At 40.6% G+C, this 21,308-nt stretch overlaps 1 long non-coding RNA gene and 1 gene segment (V, D, J or C); both read right to left on the bottom strand.

The window, feature by feature from the left end:
- The window catches only part of LOC311283344 (immunoglobulin lambda constant 7-like), a 35,608-nt gene that overhangs the window by 2,027 nt on the left and 12,273 nt on the right, over positions 1-21,308 (bottom strand).
- Positions 6,435-8,428, bottom strand: LOC311283114. Its single transcript, XR_014626015.1, has 6 exons — positions 8,221-8,428; positions 8,069-8,140; positions 7,727-7,961; positions 7,493-7,599; positions 7,071-7,239; positions 6,435-6,978 (listed from the first exon to the last, which is right to left on the bottom strand). It is a non-coding gene; the product is annotated as an uncharacterized lncRNA (long non-coding RNA).

Raw genomic sequence — 21,308 nt, 5'->3', positions numbered from 1 at the left:
AAGTCAATAGAAAGTGTCAACAATGAAAATATAAAAGGTATTTTGCATGTTCTACACAGTCAAGCATGTTTTCATATTCAAGGTCTGTTCTAAAAGTATCTGGACTAGTTATGAATCTCCACACAAGATCATGAAACGTGAACAAGCTCTAATATGTCTCCATCTTTAACAGCCTGTTTCTTCTCCATTTGATGATTTCAGACACACATGAGGCTTCATGATAGATGGAGTGACACCATGAACTCTGATTAGAGATTCACAATCAGTCCTGATACTTTCTGAACAGACTCATGATTCATGATCTTACTTTAGTGATGGCGGTTCATCTAGTGGAAGTGTAGCAGTGATGATGGTCACATGACTGAATATGGACACAGAGATGGACGTTCATCTGCACATCCTCAGTGTCTCAGGAGTCACAATAAAAATACAAAATAAAGTCATGATTCTGTAACTCTAGTGTATATTAGTTTGTTATCAGCACAAGCTGTTGTAAATCCTGCCCACTTCTTTGCATTGTCAGCACATGCTTCAGTACTCTGAGAGTGTTTATAGTGCTGTGAGTTTAACACTTCATGACTGAGAGCAGAACACAATCTTCATCATCACACAAGACTAAACTACAGCAATGAACACAATCAACATCTTCATCTGGACCATTGCACTGTTTATTCAAGGTAAGATGTAAAAACTGACTCTGGTTTTGGTGTTTTTGTAAAAGTATATGATGATAGTATTTTTAAACACAAATAGTTTTTATTTTCTCTTCTTCAGAATCCAGAGGAGTGACTCTGACTCAACCTGAAGTTAAAACTGTCCAACAGAGTCAAACAGCAACAATAGAGTGTAATATAGATGTAGGAATAAACAGTGACAACTTAGCCTGGTATCAGCAGAAACCTGGAGAAGCTCCTAAACTCCTGATTAAATATATAAGCAGCCGTTATACTGGAACTCCATCTAGATTCAGTGGCAGTGGAACAGCAAATACTGGACGAGATTTTACTCTGACCATCAGTGGAGTCCAGACTGAAGATACAGGAGATTATTACTGTCAGAGTTATCACTGGATCAACAGTAAACGTGTGTTCACACAGTGATAAAGAGTCGTACAAAAACCTCTGTCAGTCAGACGTCACAGTGACTGCACTGATACAGCTGAGAGAAACTGCAGCTGCTGATGGAGGATCACAAAGTCAAGTCACCTTTATTTATATAGCGCTTTTTACACTAAAGATTGTTTTAAAGCTTTACAGTGATAACAGGAAAATAATGCAACAAAGTTTGTTTCTGCTGTACAGCAGATCTAGAAGAAAATATCATCCTAGTGTCACGGATACATCAGCGTCAGCGCCAGCTCTCTACACTCCGCCCACCCGATCAGCATCCCCGGAATACTAATCACCTGCACCTGTCTTCACCACCTGTCATCAATCTCCTGCCACTTCCCGCACTCCTTATATTCACCTCCAGTTCCCTCAGTCCCTTGTCAGGTCTCGTTGATACCTACTCAACATTCTGACTCTCTCATGCAAACTCGATTACGCTACTTACCTTCTTCAGCTACTTACCTGCCGTCAGCCTGTTCTCCGGATCCACCGTCTGCTTCAGCTTTCCCGCTCCCGGTCGTCAAACCTCATTCAGTCATCTGCAACCTGAAACAGATAAGAGACTTTGTCAGATCCACCACATCCATAAACTCTGCTAGTATATTTCACTACTCATCAAACTCACCTGCCGTGACTGTGCTTTGCGTTAATAAACATCCTTGCAACTTACCTGTCTGTTCTGTGCTGATTTGTGACAGAAGACCTGATCAACATGCACGAACCAACAGATCACGGCGAAGAGGAAATCCCCATTCAGAACGCCGGTGTTTCTCAGGCCATTCCATTTCCATCCGTCATTCATTCTTCTTCATCTGCCTCTGTCAGTCCCATGGCCCGGCCAGCGCCCTTCTCAGGCGAGGAGGGGGAGTGCAGCAGATTTTTGCTTCAATTCGAGCTGTACATGGAAATGAATGCTTCTCAATTTCCCACCGAGAGAGCGAAGGTCGCTTTTCTCATCTCTCTCCTCACAGGACGCGCTCTGCTTTGGGCACGGGCACTTTGGGATGCAAAAGGTAGTGTAACTCAAACTCTCGATAATTTCATCAGCCATTTCCGGGAAGTGTTTTCTCCAGTTTCCAATGCTCTAACCATCCATGATCAGTTATTCCGTTTAAGACAAGGCCAATCCTCTGTTTCCTCGTATGCACTGCAATTTCGCACACTGGCAGCTTCCAGTGGATGGAATGAACCGGCTCTCATTACCGCTTACCGTCAAGGATTAGAGCCCGAGATTCGTTTACAGCTGACCATTCATGATGACATCATTGGGTTAGAAAATCTCATTCAGCGTTCCATCCGGGTGGATCAACGACGCACCGCATGTCAGCTCGATTTCCCTGCACTGCCTCCTCATCGACCTGCTACCACTGCCAGCCCTTCAGCACCAGAATCCATGGATATCAGCTCTACACATCTATCCTCTGTTGAACGTAAGCGTCGTATGGACAAAAACCTATGCCTCTACTGTGGATCCGCTGGTCATCTGCTCTCCACCTGTCCAGTACGTCCCCCACGACCGGCGGTGAGTACAGTACGAATACATTCGCCCATTTCTCAAATGAAATATACTACTGTCCAGATCTCTTACCTCAAACGATCTCTTTCAGCGCAAGCTTTAATTGACTCTGGGTCCGCTGGAAATTTTATCTCTCTCTCCACTCTTCAAAAACTTCAAACCCGCAGACGATCCATTCCACAAACTCTTCAGGTCCAATCCATCCTCGGGAAACCGCTCGGTCGTGGGAAGATCAGCCACAGCAGTCCAACCATCACTATGAAAATCGGTTGTCTTCATCAAGAGGATTTGTCATTTTTGGTGCTGGAGGGCTCTACGGCAGAAATCATCCTGGGACGCCCGTGGCTGGAATTACATTCCCCGAACATCTGCTGGACTACGGGAGAGGTCTGCCAATGGGGAATCCGCTGCTTTTCCCACTGTCTGACTCAAGTCAAGAAACCTCGTCACTCATCTTCTTCTTCCGTTCGGGAAATTCCCATGTGTTCGACCTCCATCGAAAGTCCAGCCACTGATCAACACCATGAAATCCCTGCCGTCTACCGGGCGTTCCAGGATGTCTTCGACAAGCAACATGCCACCAAGCTTCCACCACACCGGCCATGGGACTGCGCGATCGACCTGCTGCCTGGGGCGGTTCTGCCGCGTGGTAAGATCTATCCACTGTCCATCCCGGAACAGAAGGCCATGGAGGAGTATATTGAGGAGGCTCTACGTCAAGATTACATCCGGCCATCCACGTCCCCTGCCGCTTCCAGTTTCTTTTTTGTAGGCAAGAAGGACGGAGGCTTGCGCCCCTGAATTGACTACCGGACCCTCAATAACTCCACAGTCAAGTATCGGTATCCCCTTCCTCTGGTTCCAGCAGCTCTGGAACAACTCCGTGGTGCTCAGATCTTCACGAAACTGGACCTTCGCAGTGCCTACAATTTGATTAGGATCAGAAAGGGAGACGAGTGGAAGACTGGGTTCATCACCCCTGCAGGCCACTATGAATACAGGGTCATGCCCTTCGGGTTGTCCAACGCTCCCGCAGTATTCCAGGGGTTTATGAACGAGATCTTCAGAGACTTCCTGCATCAATTCGTCATCATCTATATAGACGATATTCTCATCTACTCTGCCAACCTGTCTGAACATCACCGCCATGTCCAGTCTGTCCTTCATCGTCTGCGCAAACACCACTTGTATCTGAAATTGGAGAAATGTGAGTTTCATCAAAGTTCTATCCATTTCCTGGGGTATGTGATTACTCCTCATGGGATCACCATGGACCAGAGGAAGGTGGATGCCATCACCAACTGGCCACAACCCTCCAACTTGAAAGAACTTCAGCGTTTCCTGGGGTTTGCGAACTTCTACCGCAGATTCATAAAAGGTTACAGTCAAATCAGTGCACCCATCACCTCTCTTCTGAAAAAAGGGGCCAAGTCTCTGTCCTGGACCACCGAAGCCCTACTAGCCTTTGAGAAGCTGAAACACTCCTTCAGTTCCGCTCCCACTCTCGTCCATCCCAACCCAGATCTACCATTTCTCGTCGAGGTGGATGCCTCAAGCACCGGGGTGGGAGCGGTTCTGTCGCAGCGGCAGGGGGAGCCTCCTCGACTCCATCCATGTGCCGCCTTCTCCAAGAAGATGTCCCCGGCGGAGCAGAATTATGACATCGGCAACCGGGAACTGCTGGCAATCAAGCTAGCACTTGAAGAGTGGAGACACTGGCTGGAGGGAGCACAACACCCCTTTGAAGTCATCACAGATCACCGCAACCTGGAATACCTCCGTGAAGCCAAAAGACTCAACACTCATCAAGCCCGCTGGTCATTGTTCTTCACCCGTTTCAACTTCAAAGTAACCTATCGCCCAGGGGACAAGAATGTCAAGGCTGATTCTCTTTCTCGTCTGCATCAACCTGATATCGTCAGTTCTACTCCAGAATCCATACTCCCTCCAGCCATGATTGTCAGTCCCATCCAGTGGAGCTTAGACGATCACATTACTGATGCTACCCGTACTGAACCTGCTTCGCCGGGAGGTCCTGAGGGACGGACTTACGTACCCACTCGCCTGCGTCTGTCCCTCATGGACTCCATCCATACATCTCCGGGCTCTGGACACCCAGGCAGCCAACAGACCCTCTCGCTTGTACAACAACGGTACTGGTGGCCCAATATGACCCAGGATATCTCCCGATTCGTGAAGAGCTGCTCAGTCTGTGCCATGGCCAAGGTCCCTCGACGTCTTCCAGAAGGTAAACTGGTGCCCCTTCCAGTACCCACCAGGCCTTGGTCACATCTAGGGGTAGATTTCATCACGGACCTTCCTTCTTCTGACTCTCACACCTGTGTCCTTGTTGTCGTCGATCGATTTTCGAAAGCCTGCAAACTGATTCCTCTGCCCGGTCTGCCTACTGCCTTTGAAACGGCTGAGGCTCTCTTCACTCAGATATTTCGACATTTCGGAATACCAGAAGACATCGTATCTGACCGGGGTCCACAATTCATCTCCAGAGTATGGAAAGCCTTCTTCAATCTTCTGGGAGTCTCAGTCAGCCTAACGTCTGGATATCACCCCCAGTCCAACGGCCAGACTGAGCGAAAGATACAAGAAATCGGGAGATACCTGCGGTCATATTGCCATGATCATCAAGACTGCTGGAGCAGGTATCTACCCTGGGCCGAGTATGCACAAAACTCCCTTCAACAGTCCACCACTGGTCTCACGCCTTTCCAGTGCATACTCGGCTTCCAGCCGCCTCTGTTTCCCTGGTCAGGTGAGCCTTCCGATGTTCCAGCAGTCCATCATTGGTTCCAGGAAAGCGAGAGGGTCTGGGACTCAGCACACGTCCATCTGCAAAGGGCTGTTCGGAGACACAAGAGCCAGGCCGATGCAAGAAGATCAGCTACCCCATTATACCAACCTGGGCAAAAGGTCTGGCTCTCAACCAGGGATATCCGTCTCCGACAGCCCTGTCGCAAGCTGAGTCCCAAGTACATAGGTCCGTTCGCGATACAGAGGCAGATCAATGATGTCACCTACCGGTTATCACTACCTCCTCACTACCGCATCTCACCTTCATTCCATGTCTCCCTGTTAAAGCCATACACTGATCCTCTTCTTCCTCCTTCCACAGAGTCTGGCGCTGATGTGGTACCTCCTCCTCCAGTAGATCCCGAAGTCAACAACATCTACCGGGTCCAGGACATTCTCGACTCCCGACGACGGGGCGGTCAACTGGAGTATCTCGTGGACTGGGAAGGTTTTGGTCCTGTTGAGAGATGCTGGGTTCACCGTGATGACATCCTCGATCCCACACTCTTACAGGACTTTCACTCTGCTAATCCCAATCGTCCGGCGCCGAGAGGTCGTGGTCGTCCCCGTCGTCGGTCTTCTCTGCCCTCAGGAGCTGGCCGTGGAGGAGGGTGTACTGTCACGTCAGCCTGTTCTCCGGATCCACCGTCTGCTTCAGCTATCCCGCTCCCGGTCGTCAAACCTCATTCAGTCATCTGCAACCTGAAACAGATAAGAGACTTTGTCAGATCCACCACATCCATAAACTCTGCTAGTATATTTCACTACTCATCAAACTCACCTGCCGTGACTGTGCTTTGCGTTAATAAACATCCTTGCAACTTACCTGTCTGTTCTGTGCTGATTTGTGACACCGGGCCTACTTAAGTGACCGTAAGATTTCTGTTCGTATTGGACAACATACATCCTCAACTGCTCCTTTGACTTGTGGTGTCCCTCAGGGTTCCATTCTTGCTCCGATTTTATTTATGATATATTTGCTGCCCTTGGGTTCAATCTTTCACAAATATGGGATTTCTTTATAATGCATTATACATAAAGGCTTCAAGTAAAGTTTCGCCACAATATCTAATACATTTTTATTAATAAATGTTGTTCTTGTTTCCACTGTAAAACACTTTCTGAAATCTAAATTGTATTTTTATATTAGGTGATTAAATAGACAGACTTACCGATCACCAGTTTAGTTCCTCCACCGAATGTGTACCACAGTGATACAATTTAATGAAACACTCGTACAAAAACCTCTATTCCACTCGAGTGAACACACACTGCACTTTTCCCTTCCAATTTAGTGATTGTATAAGGGCCTAGAAAGTTTGCCTCCAGTTTTCCACCCTTTCTCTGTTGGCTCCTTATATTTTTCCTCCACACTTTGTCCCCCACTTTGAATTCCTTCTGGGCTTTCTTCTGTTTGGATTGTTGCCTAATCCTTTCTTGGGAAGCTCTAGTGTTAGTATGAGCCTCATTTAAGACCTCACTCATAGCAATCGCCGATTCTGTCAGCTGTTCAACAGACATTGTATCCTCCACACTCTTGTCAATCTGACAAAAAGGGCAGGACAATTCTGTTAAAAAAGTGCTACCTATTTATCATTAATTATATTTATATGAAAATTGTAACAATCTGCAGTTACCTGATAGTGCTCAGGAATTTCTGAAGGGTACCGGGCCACCCTCCCAAACATTAAAAAGTACGGTGAGTACTTAGTTGTAACCTGACGCTTTGTCCTAAGCCCAAACATTACTGCATCTAGATGTCTATCCCATTCATTGGGCTTGTCTCTTACAAGCTTGCAAAGGGATCTGGTAATATAATAACATTATTTTAAGCTTCAAAGCAGTCAGGAAGGAACATTTACAATCATATATCTAGCACACATTTTTATCAAATTTTAATAATAGTGTATTGAGTGTACATATTCATTAAGTGCATTTGCTAGGAAATGAAACAATGAATTTAGCATTTCTATTATTATGCTCTACTTAAATACATAAATGGCTAGTTATTTGCAAAATTGTTATCAGGGTAAAAATAATAAAATTCAAATATTGTTACCTCTGTATTGTTGCATTCATTCGCTCCACAAGGCCGTTCGTCTGTGGATGGTAGGGTGCGCACAAGGACCTTTTAATATTTAAAACCTTGCAGATATTACTGTTCAGCTGCAATTTATAAAAGAAAACAGACTCTTAAATTTATCATGGAAAAGATGATAGGTGTGTATATTGAAAAAAGTTTACATTTAATCATTGTTTATCAATGATTTAACAGTGAACATGTTTGACTCACTTTGTTTTACGAACTCTTTCCCCTGGTCGGTGAGGACTCTCTTCGGTGCCTCAAACTGATGCACAAATTTCAATAGGCAATCAGCAACCTCCCTGGCAGCCTTTGTCTTGAGGGGATAAGCCTGGGGCCACTTGGTCATGTAATCAATGATGACACAGATATATTGATTTACATTTTCTGTTGGTGTTAATTTTCCAATTAGATCCATCCCCACAAGTTCGAAAGGCTGTTTAACCTAGAGTTCATTAAATAGAAACAAGATAATTAATTATATAACTTAACTGTAATTTCTAAATTAATTAAAAAATATATATGATATAAGTGTGTGATGGAAAGGAATACCACAATTGGAATAATTTCACTTTGTTCCTTAACTGATGACCTGCTGGCCTGACATGGTACACACTGTGCCACCTGTGATCAAAACAGAATAATGTTGGAAATCATTTGCATTTACAATATTGCAAAATTATTAACTCTGTACATGTTATTACCCAGGTGTCAATGTCCTGTGACATGCCAGGCCAGTAAAATCGTATAGATATTGCATTGCGGGGTTTTTTTTTTGTCCTGTGTGAGCTCCGATGCTACTTGCATGGAACTCCTCAAATATTTTGTTTGCCTCTTCTGTCCCACACACAACTTTTGGTTTGATCTGTTGTTTTTTGCCTTTGTTTCGAAGGTAATACAATTCACCATCTATGAAAAGAAAAAATAGACAGTGCGGCTGAGTCTCCAGAGATCTGCAGAGAAGAGGGCGGCAGCAGAGACACTGAGGGCTTCACTGTGGGACCAGCTGCAGGAGACAAACAACACATTCACACACACACACACACACACACACACACACACACACACACACACACACACACACACACACACACACACACACACACACACACAACACAACACACAACACACTGCACTGCACATTTACAGCAGAGGAGTAATGCTGCTCTAGTTTTAGATTAAATCATTATAAAACAATATCAGTAACACTTTATTTAAAGCTTTCATACATATTGCATTATAAAAGTATTATTTTAATACATTAATTATGCACTGCTATTTACATTAAAATGCATGTATGATCTAATCAATAAGTGTAACAGCAGTTATAACACATATTATCTATTATCAGGCCGATCTGACTGCTTTAATTCCAGCAATTATTCACTCTGAACATTAATATCTTACATTTTGAGATATTCACCTGAACTGAAAATGTAACTCAATTTCAAACAGAGTTAAAACACAATTGAATCATACAGAATGAACAAAACACTGAATTATAAGCACAACATGAGCAAAAGAGATTCAGTATCATTGACTGAACTACAGAAAGCAGCAACATTTACATTCTGATGTCAAATCTCTTTTTCCATGTATGATTTCTACAATAAAAGATGAACTAAATATGAACTCAGTGTAGAAATAAATGAAGGAAAAACAAACCTGTAATAAACTGATTAAACTCATAGTGAGACACAGTGTGGAAATATGTTTAGAATTTTATTTATATATATATATATATATATATATATATTTTTTTTTTTTTTTTTTTTCAGTGTGGAAATATGTTTGTTTTTGTTGTTGTTGAAAGGAATAATGCTATTCTTATAATAATATCATTGTTTTAGATTAAATCATTATAAAACAGTATCAGTAACACTTTATTAATAGCCTTCATACATATTGCATTATAAAAGTATTGCATGTATGATCTAATGAATACATTGTAATATTATCTATTCATTGTTACACCTTTAGAAATTATAGTACATTAAAACTCATGACAAACAACCAATTTCAGATGTAACAAGGATTTGTAAATATTATAATACATTTTAACTTTGGTTACAATAATTTATGAAAAATATATAAAGCGTTATTATCTACATTATTGAAACCTTTATAATGCATTATACATAAAGGCTTCAAGTAAAGTGTCGCCACAATATCTAATAATCATTATTATTAATAAATGTTGCTCTTGTTTCAACTGTAAAACACTTTCTGAAATCTAAATTGTATTTTTTTTATTAGGTGATTAAATAGACAGACTTACCGATCACCAGTTTAGTTCCTCCACCGAAAGTGTACCACAGTGATACAATTTAATGAAACGCTCGTACAAAAACCTCTATTCCACTCGAGTGAACACACACTCCAGCAGAGAGAGAGAAACAACACTTCAACACACTGATATTAGAAGATCCTCAGCTCTTCTCAACACTCACTCATTCAGATTTGACTAAATGCTTTCTGATATAACACTGTTTAAAGAAATATATTTGATGAGCTGTGACCTCTGAGGTGACCTTTGACCTCTTTGATCATGGATGATGTTGTGGAGTTTCTCATAATGATGCTTCTGTTCTTCATATGCAGATCAATCATCATGATTCACAGAAAAACCTGCAGCTTCAAATAAATGAATCAATAATTCTGAACATTTCAGATGCACATTGTTTAATATATAATGACCTGATTATGAGTCCTGATGAACTTCATGCATGTGGAAAATGTGGGAAAAATAGACATCATGATAATATTTCCCAGAGAGCAACATGTCAACATTGATTCCAAAGACCATAATGGACTTTTTTATTATGACTCTAGATATAGTAAAACTGATTTATTTAGTTCTTGATTTCTCATTGTTAACATGCTTGTAAAGGTGTAGCACAGAACTGAACTCAGAGAAACTGCTGCGTATGACATATGTTTAAAATGATCTACATTCATGATTCTCCAGACAAAACCTAGTGTCTTATCAGCCTGACAAACATAAACAAAAATATTTCACTATTAATAAATATGTGCAATTAATCACTAAATGGTTCAATAACATTATTCTGAAAGTAAAATCTTCTATGTAGAGTTTATGAGTTTGTTATCAGCACAAGCTGTTGTAAATCCTGCCCACTTCTTTGCATTGTCAGCACATGCTTCAGTGCTCTGAGAGTGTTTATAGTGCTGTGAGTTTAACACTTCATGACTGAGAGCAGAACACAATCTTCATCATCACACAAGACTAAACTACAGCAATGAACACAATCAACATCTTCATCTGGACCATTGCACTGTTTATTCAAGGTTTGTGTAATACAGTTTTTATAATGATTATTTGTTCTTTTAAAATTTTACATATTTTAATATTTTTTTTCCTTTTTTCTTCCAGAGTGTAGAGGACAGATCACTGTAACTCAGAGTCCATCAATACCAGCAGTTCAACCAGGAGAAGAAGTCAGAATAAACTGTAAAACCAGCAGTGATGTGTATTATCATAGTTCATATGGTCATTTCTTAGCCTGGTACTCACAGAAACCTGGAGAAGCTCCTAAACTCCTCATATATTTTGCAACAACCCGTTATACTGGAACTCCATCTAGATTCAGTGGCAGTGGATCTGGCAGTGATTTTACTCTGACCATCAGTGGAGTCCAGACTGAAGATACAGGGGATTATTACTGTCAGAGTTACCATGAAATAAGCAGTAAAGCTGTGTTCACACAGTGATAAAGAGTCGTACAAAAACCTCTGTCAGTCAGACGTCACAGTGACTGCACTGATACAGCTGAGAGAAACTGCAGCTGCTGATGGAGGATCACAAACTACACAATATCAAACCTTTCACAGACTTTATTCATTATTATGATGTGAGTAAACATGTAATATAATAATATAATCTTATATCTCTTACTAAACTGGACTAAAATGTGGAGAAAATGTGAGTGTTGCTTGTCCCTGTAAAACTTGCCACTACAATATAATCTATACAACAATGGAGTTTATTGAAAATAACTGAGTTTAGTTGGATTAACGGTGTTGTTCATCATTATGCACACTGTATATAATGAATCACTATATAAAGTCAGATGTCAGTGAGTATAAAACACTGAGAGTCCACAGTCTGAGCACAAGCGCTACTCTTCAGCACAAACACAACATTCAATAACAGAAACAACTCGAAATGTCCAACAGAACTGAACATTAGACATTAACATAAACTGCCAACATCTTTCCCCGTGTGCTCTACGATCTACTTCAGGCTTATGATGCTAAACGCAGCCCTGGGCCGTGGACCTGGAGTTCCCAGCATGCTTTGCAAGGGCTGCATTAGGAGAGTCAATTTAGGTATTAAGTGTTAATTTATGTGTTTTACACTGTATCACTGAAGGGCCTGTTTCTTTTTTCACACAATTTCTCTGCGTCGGTCCTAAAAAAATTATTTAAAAAAAATCCTATGCTGACTTTTTTGACAAATGGATCAAACCGACTGTATAATATGAGCCAGTTCAGAGTGTACATCTGACACAGGTGCACTGATGATATGAACAATATATGGAAACAACCTGAGAGGAGAGGAAGAGTACGTGTAAGAGGAGGAAGAGGATGAGGAAGAGCAAGGGGACAGTGTTGTCAAGGCTGGATGTGTCTGACTAGAAGGTTTTTCCCTTCGTCCGGCAGGAGACAACATTGTCTGTGATGTGGACAAAGTCCTCAGGCCAGAGCCAGCAGGAACACATGATGCTGAAGCAGAATCAGCTCTCATTGTCCTCGATGTTGCAGCTGCACAACTTACAGTATTTGAGTCTACCGTAATATGCCTTTCATTAAGAGTTTTATTTGACCTTTTTGGCTTTTGCAGTTGGACTGCAGTATTTTTACAGTATGCAAATATAATAATAATAAACTTTATTTTCTCTAGTGCCTTTAATGCCTCGTTTCCACTGAGCAGTACGGTACGGTACGGGACAGTACGGTACGGTTCGGGTCTGTTAACCATGATCTGGCTAGCGTTTCCACTGCCAACAGTACCCTTACTTGATAGGCGTGGTGTTTCGTTCGACGTCATTTTCGCGCGAAGAAGAACATAGTAAACTACAATGGATATACAGCAGATCTTGTTCTTGCTTCTCGACATGTTTGTCACAAGAAGACAAGCGCCGACATTAGGCTTTTCTCAATATCAAGTACGCAAAGTTTGTACTTGCCATGTGCGACTCTTACATGGTACAGCGGCAGCGCGTTCTTAAAAGCGTCACTCAGCTCTTGATCGCTCTGCTACTCCGGTTATGTTAACTTACTCTGTATGTACATTTTAAGCAACAATAAAACGAAATATGTTATAAAACACCACTCTGCCTCTTTTCGTTTTCATTTAAATAAATTAAACATTATAGGGACACAAATGTGGTTCATGCGCAACGCATATTGATTATTCACTGCACGTTATACGTTATTCTATTTATAACAAAACGAAATTTAAAACACAACCCTAACGTTAGCTCTTTCCATTTAAAAAAATAAATAAAATAAACATATTCCAGGCAATATATGCATTTGTACAAATGTTGCAATAAACATCAGTGATAATCTTGTAATAAAAATGACAAGAAACCATATTTATTTTTGTAAAATTTCAGTTTTATCAATAATAGCCTATATACAAGTTTAAGTAAAGTACAAGAAGCTATACAATAAGAAATAAAGCAAACAATTCAGTCAAATATCCAAATGCAGCGGTCTATAACGTTAGTCTAACATTACAAGTAAAGTTAAACACAAATAACGTTAACTAAACTTAGCCCTCAGCCAAAACGATTGACAGGGAACTCATTATATATTCACGGGACCAAAGATCGCCCGTTAGGTCTACACAAAACGAATTATATCTTATGTTTAACGACTACCGTCGGAGTCAGCGACGAACGCCGAGGACTAGCCGAGGAAAGGCTCATCCAGCCGGGAAACATGAGCGCCGAGCGCCCGCTGAACGCATGGATCTCACAACCGGGGAAAAAAATAATCATCTTTATAAATAAACCACAGATTTGAGCTTTAAACAACTACATTCTCGCCAGAAAAACTCTTAAAATTACATTTCGTGATACAGAAACAGTAGTATTATATTAAACTTCATATTAAAAAATGGCGCTTCTTATGTTGTCATTCCTCTTGTAGCACGCGCAAGTGACGATTCTCTGTCAAACAATCAACGTCCTGCAGTGAGTCTAGCTCCACCTTTTAGTACCGTACCACTGTGCTAGGTACCCCAATGGAAGGGTACCTAAAAAGTGGTACGGTACGGTTCGGCATTTTGGTACCATTCACAACTTTTGATAGTGGAAACAGAAATAAATGCGTACCGTTCCGTACCGTACCTTACCGTACCGCTCAGTGGAAACGAGCCATAACTGTACTTCTCAAAGCGCTTTACAGAAACAAATAAAACAAAAATACACCATATAAAATAATCCACAATATAAAATTAAAATTAAAGCAACAAAATACACCATATAAAATAATGCACAATGAAAAATGTATGCAAAAATTCAATTAAAAGCTACCCTAAAAAAAAGGTAAGATTAAAAAATGCTAAGAGATTTGTGACAAGTGCTGAACATACAGAGATTCAATACGCCTACTATTCAATATTCAGTAAAATACTATAGCCTACTTGTAGGTTCACATTACTCAGTTGCAATTACTAGACTTTTTATGTAATTGCAAAAATTGTTTACTGTATACAATATTATTATTTTCTGTAACGTTCTGGATGCTGTTTTCTCCATGTTTTGATGTAGTGTCTGATGGATGATCTGTAGTGCTTATTTTATTGACTCAAGTGTGATTTTGAGGACAGCAATTGTTTGACTTTTTGAGAAGAGTCAATGGTTTTGTGAGTTTAGTTTGAAAATTTGGATTTGTAGAGTTGGGGAACTTGGACTCGAACTCGGACTCGAGTCCAATTTTGAATGAACTCGGACTTATCACACACTTGGCTGAATTTGTACTTGGACTTGACACGGACTCGGACACTTTAGACTCAGAAAATGTTCCGAGTACAGTCGAGTCCAGGCACTGGAGGACACAATATTATTCAAAAACGAAAGGAAACTCCTTGTGTTGTTTCAACGTTGAGCATTGTAGCCAATCACAGACATGTAAATTAAGCGCATGAACGCAGTGGCCAATCAGAGGCGTTTAGAGTATTCGTACACCATGCGGAGTATTCGCTCAAAATGTATGTTCAGAATCAGTGCAAGCTTTATCCTTTCGCAAATCCCCTCATATACAACAAAGTCTAGACGCGATGTAAATAAGAGATTCACAGTGCAGATGCGGACAACTTCAGTGTTTATGACGAGAGTTTCAGTGAGAGTGCAGAACACGGTAAGTAAGTGATGGCTTAAAGGGAGCGCTATTGGCAATCTTAATCATAGTTTTGTTTTTCATACTTCTAGAGGACCAGTGGTTACGTTCACATTGTAAATTATAAAGAGTGATAACTGAATTTAAATGTGGGAGTTAATCCGCTAAATTTGAGTCCTGTGAGTCATGAAATTGCGATGATCGACATAGTAACCATAGCAACATGAGAACGTGATAACCATAGCAACATATTGCCGTCTAATAATGTTATGATTTTTGTTACATTTACACTTTAGTCATAAGTTTATAATACCCTTGCAGTATTGTACTGCATGTTAAAATGTTATTATTATTTATTTATTTATTTATTTATTAATAAGAAGGATCATAAAAACATTGTTTCTATTTAGTACTGCCCTGAAAAAGCTTTTTCACATAACAGATGTTTAAAGACTGGCTGGGCCCTTTGCAGCAGAAAGTGGACGCTAACGCCGACACTGTCAGAGAACTGGAACGTTCAGCATCTGATCACAGTGATCGCATAACTGAAATGCAATCCGTTATATCCACGCTTCAAAAACAGGTGGTACGACTGGATGCCAAATGTGAAGATCTGGAGGGAAGATCCAGAAGGAACAATATTCGCCTAGTTGGATTACCCCAGGGAGTTGAGGGTTCGCATCCAGCTGACTTCGTCTCTCAGCTTTTGCAGAGCTTGCTGCATCTCCAGGAGAAACCTCTACTAGACAGGGACTTTCAAGCCTGTGATGAGATTCTACGACGTGCCGCGCAGCTATCTCCTCTGATGCATGATGGGAATAAGATATCTGTCTTTACGGACTACACAACGGCTGTTGTGAAGAAACGAGCTGCTTTCAAGGATTCAAAACGTCTCCTTCACTCATGCCCTGGGGTTAAGTTTGGCCTTCTGTTTCCTGCTGTGTTGCGGATCACTCTCTCCAATGGTGCTGTACACAAGTTTGAGGACCCGGCCGCCGCATCGGACTTTATAAAAAAAACTGTCTTACCTGCAAATACCCGAGGTAAATATCATGTAGTCAGTTCGTCTTTAAACATTTGCAGGGTTGCCAACTTTGGGACTTTGGCTGGAGTGAGACTATAGAGGGGGGGGGGAATCATAAAAAAGCCTTCATTTTTTTAATTAATGAAGGCCAGTATCACTGTAGCTATACTGATGTCTCCATGAAAATGTTTTTTTACTTTTGAAAATTATAACAACTTTTAATATAAGTGAACTTAAAACTATCCTCACATAAACCCAAAAATAAATGTAATATTTACATGTGCCTTTCTTGTCTAACAGGTATGAAATATACAGAAATTGAATTAGGTTATCAAACAGTCCGCACTGCATAAATTATTAATTAAATTTGATTAATCCTTATTAAAGCTGCAAGCGTTCTTTAGTCAAGAGCAGTGAGTGATTTTCTCTGTTCCCTTTGTTCTTTGGTTAACTTTACTGACAGACAAATTTGGTGGCTGCTATCCCTTTAAAATCTGCGCTGCTGACAGGCTCTCGCGCATCTCATTTTCTAATTTACTCTTGTTCATTTAAGACTTTATGTAACTAATTTAAGACTGCTTTTGTGTTATGAGGATACTCGACAAAACGGACATTATTGTTACACGTTATTGTTCGTTCAAGCGCGAAAGAGAACTGCCCAGCAAAACAGATTCTGACGCGCTGTGGGGGGGAAACGAACGGGATTTCGAACGGGGGGGACATCACATGTCTTCAAACTTTCAAACGCGCATCAGTAGCTCCGACTCCGAACCTGTTCTCTGAACTCTTTCTGAACTATTCACACGCAACTGACGTATCAGGTACAAGGTTTTCAGCGAATCAACGATCAGAGAACACTGCAGTGAGAACGTTGCAGGCAGATGTTACAGCTGTGGGCCTTAAACTCCTCTCCTGTCATTAATACGCTGTGGTCTAGTCATCAACAGAAAATTAACGGATTGAGAGGGGAGAAACATGGATTTTGGCGTGACATTTCTTGCGTGTGCGTGAGAGCGTGAGATTGATGCTGAAAGCGTGAGTGTCACGCCAGATGCGTGAGAGTTGGCAACCCTGCATTTGGTCAGTGTGCACTGACAGAACATGACTATTGTCATTCTGCTCGATAACTTGCCTGCGATTGTTGTTTCTATCGAAATAATTATGTTAGTTTAACATAAGTCCACACATGTGTTATTGGTGTTATGGACTAAGTTTAATCCTCTGTTTATATTTCTTTGTGTTTAATTTTTGTAATTATCTTTGCACTTTCTCCCAGGCGGCATAGAGTTAACTGTAGCTGTCCGAGTGTTAAAAAGGTAAAGTGCATGTGTCTCGTTTGGGGAGATGCTTCTGCCGGGGTGGGTGGGGGGCGGGATAAAAGGGGTCTTGTTGCTGTTCTCATGTGTGGTTTTTTTTTTCTTTTTTTTTCTTTTTCTCTCTCTTCTCTTCCGTTTTCCTTGGTCTCCACTCAATTTTTGTCAGTTTCACAGTAAAAAATTATTTCACATTCAAAATTTGATCCATATCGTGTATGACACAACCTAAAATAACGCAACATCTAAGTGGGAGGAGTTTCACATTTGTTAGTTGGAACTGTAATGGAGTGAACAATCCCGTTAAGTGTAGCAAGATATTACATCACCTTCAACATTTAGGAGCCCACATTGTCTATCTTCAAGAAACACATCTTAAAATTCACGACCACCTATTGTTAAGGAGAAGATGGGTTGAGCAGGTATTTCACTCCAGATTTCAGGGTAAAGCCAGGGGCGCTGCAATTCTTATACACAGGTCAGTTCCTTTTGTGTGCTCTGATGTCATAGCAGATCCCAATGGGAGATTTGTCATTGTCACAGGTAAAATCAGTAATTTTCCAGTTATTCTCGCCAATGTCAACGCGCCTAACTGGGATAACGATATTTTTTTAGACATTTATTTTCTGTACTGCCTGATACCTCTTCTCAACATCTTATTTTGGGAGGTGATTTTAATTGCTGGATTAATCCCAAACTCGACCGCTCCTCTGTTAGACATAATACACCATCAAAGTCTGCAAAGGTGATTCAGTCTTTTATGGAGGAGTTTAAGGTCTCGGATCCTTGGCGTTTTTTTTAACCCGTCTGGGAAAGAATACTCTTTCTTTTCTCAGGTTCATCATAATTTTACTCGGATTTACTTTTTTTTTGATAGATAACAGTTTAATTTCTTCAGTGGAGTTATGCTCATACAACGCTATTGTTATTTCAGACCATGCCCCGGTTAGTATGAAGATTTGTGTTAAGGAACTTGAGGGCACACGGCCACCGTGGCGTTTAAATACCCGTTTGATGTCAGATGAGCATTTTGTGGACTTTGTGTCTAATCAGATAGATTTGTTTATATTAACAAACAAGTGTTCAGATGTTTCAGCATCCCTCCTTTGGGAAACTATGAAGGCGTACTTAAGAGGGGAAATCATCTCATACACTGCATATAGGGAAAAAATGAGGAATATATCAGATATTGTTCAGAAAATAGCCCTTTTAGATAATATCTATGCAGTTTCTGCATCCCCAGATACATACAGGGAGCGTCTTGCTCTACAGGCAGAATTTGACATTTTTTCATCATGCTATGCAGAGAATTTAATGCTTAGATCTAGATACAAGTACTATGAAGAGGGTAATAAGGCATAAGCTGCTGGCCCATCAATTAAGACAGGAGTCATCCTCGCATCTCATACCTCAGATTCAAACCTCATCAGGGGTAACAACTAATCCCCAGCTAATTAATGACCATTTTAAAGAATATTTTATTTCCCTATATACATCTGAACAAACGGATAACCCCCTTGCTTTTGATGTCTTTTTTAGTAAACTTAACACACTCACTGTCGATTCTGCTGCCCATTTGGAAGAACCTATCACTATAGAAGAACTCACTCGAGCTGTTACCTCTATGCAAAATGGTAAATGTCCAGGGCCGGATGGGTATCCGTAGAGTTTTATAAAAAAATTGTAGACAAATTGGCCCCCACGATGATTGACATGTATTTTGAATCATTTGATTCACTCAAGCTCCCTCAAACACTTAATCAGGCTTCTATCTCTTTGATATTAAAGAAGAATAAAGATCCCTCGCATTGCACTTCTTACCGCCCAATCAGTCTTCTTAATGTTGACTTTAAACTCTTATCAAAGTTGTTGGCAGTACGTTTAGAGTCTATCTTACCATCCATTATCTCTCCGGATCAGACTGGGTTTATTAAAAATAGACACTCATTTTTTAATATTAGGAGACTGTTTAATATTGTATATAATCCCTCTTCTTCTGCTGTTCCAGAGGCTGTAATTTCATTAGATGCAGAGAAAGCATTTGACCGGGTGGAGTGGAAGTATCTTTTTTACACTTTAGAAAAATTTGGTTTTGGTCACAAATTTATTTCTTGGGTGAGGTTATTGTATTCTGGCCCACAAGCTTCTGTCAGGACCAATAACACTCGTTCAGGATATTTTCCCCTCCACCGGTCAACTCGCCAGGGATGCCCTCTGAGTCCTCTTCTCTTTGCCATTGCTATTGAGCCCCTCTCTATTGCACTGCGATCTGATTCTTCTATAGTGGGCATAAAAAGAATGGGTACAGAACAAAAGGTGTCTTTGTACGTGGATGATCTTCTTCTCTACATTTCAGATTTGGAAAGGTCAATACCTACAGCGCTTGATGTCTTAAAATCCTTTGGTTCAATTTCTGGTTATAAATTAAATCAAAGCAAGAGTGAGATTTTCCCATTGAACTCTGCAGCTAGGAACTACCCTTTACATAATTTTCCATTTAAGATCTCCCATCATAGATTTACCTACCTTGGAGTTTACATTACAGATACATTTAAAGACCTCTTTAAATTGAACTTTGCTAATTTGCTTCTCCAGATGGAGAAAGATTTTGAGCGCTGGTCACTGCTCCCCCTGTCCTTGGCTAGAAGAATCAACTCGGTTAAAATGAATATCCTTCCAAAATTCTCTTATTATTTTCAGTGCATACCCATTTTCCTTCCTCAACACTTTTTTCGTCAAATTGATTCCCTAATTTTGGGTTTTATTTGGAATAAAAAGATCCCCAGAATTCGTAAGGCTTTTCTTCAGAGACCTAAAATACTAGGGGGAATGGCTCTACCTAACTTTCAGTTTTATTACTGGGCTACAAATCTTAGGGTCATGCAATACTGGTTAAATTCACATTTTTCTCATGATTCATTTGTATGGCTTACCATGGAAGCTACCTCATGTATGCCTACTTCGCTAGCAGCCTTAGTACATGCTCCCATTAAATGCTCATCTTCTCCCTACACCAAAAATATTATCGTTAAAACTACACTGAAAATCTGGAGACAATTCAGACACCATTTTGGTTTACAAACCTCTTCTATTTCTGCACCTATAGCAGCAAATTTTGCTTTCTTACCATCATTAATGGATAGGGCTTTCTCTCAGTGGTCGGTATTGGGTATTTTAACATTTAAGGATTTTTATATAGATAATATATTTGCGTCTTTCCAGCAATTACAGGAAAAATTTGCATTGCCCAAACACAATTTTTTTAGATGTTTGCAGGTTCGTAGCTTTGTTCGGGACACGCATCCTCAGTTTCCTAATCTCCCTAGTGTCACTCCCATTGACTCCTTACTCAAATCTATTCATGTTATGAAGGGTATGATTTCACATTTTTATGAAGCAATCCTTACGTGAAAGCTCACTTGCATTTATTAAATCTCAGTGGGAGGAGGACATAGGAGAAAATATTTCAGAAGAACAATGGGAAAAGATTCTACGTTGTGTGCACTCCTCATCCTTCTGTGCCAGACAGGGTCTGATGCAGTGTAAAATCCTTCATCGCACCCACTGGACCAAAGTTAGACTTTCTAAAATATATTCTGAGGTAGATCCCCTGTGTGATCGCTGTCATCAAGCCCCCGCATCTACTGCGCATATGTTTTGGTCTTTTCCATCTCTACAAAAATATTGGTCTCTGATCTTTAAAACATTATCTGAAGTTCTTGGAATTTATGTTAAACCTTTGCCTGTCACAGCTCTATTTGGTACTCTCTCTCTTTCACTTGACATCCCTAAATACAAGACTGATTTTGTAGCTTTTGTCACTCTTCTGGCAAGACGCCTAATTCTAATAAATTGGAAATCACCTACACCTCCTACTCATTCTTCATGGATTAATGATATCTTTCATTTCATCAAACTAGAAAAAATCAGGCATACAATGAAGGGATCTTCTGACAACTTCTATAAAATTTGGGGTCCTTTCCTAGATTGTGTAGGAAGGTGAAATGGTTTTAAACGCTTGTCTATATCTCCTCTGGCAGTAAAGAATCTTCTTCCACGGGATATCAACCTGAATATGTTTTTG

Source organism: Rutilus rutilus (genome assembly GCF_951802725.1).
Source record: "Rutilus rutilus genome assembly, chromosome: 23".
Lineage (NCBI taxonomy): Eukaryota > Metazoa > Chordata > Actinopteri > Cypriniformes > Leuciscidae > Rutilus > Rutilus rutilus.
Note: the sequence above shows the minus strand (reverse complement) of the source record. Positions and strands in the feature narration are given on the sequence as shown.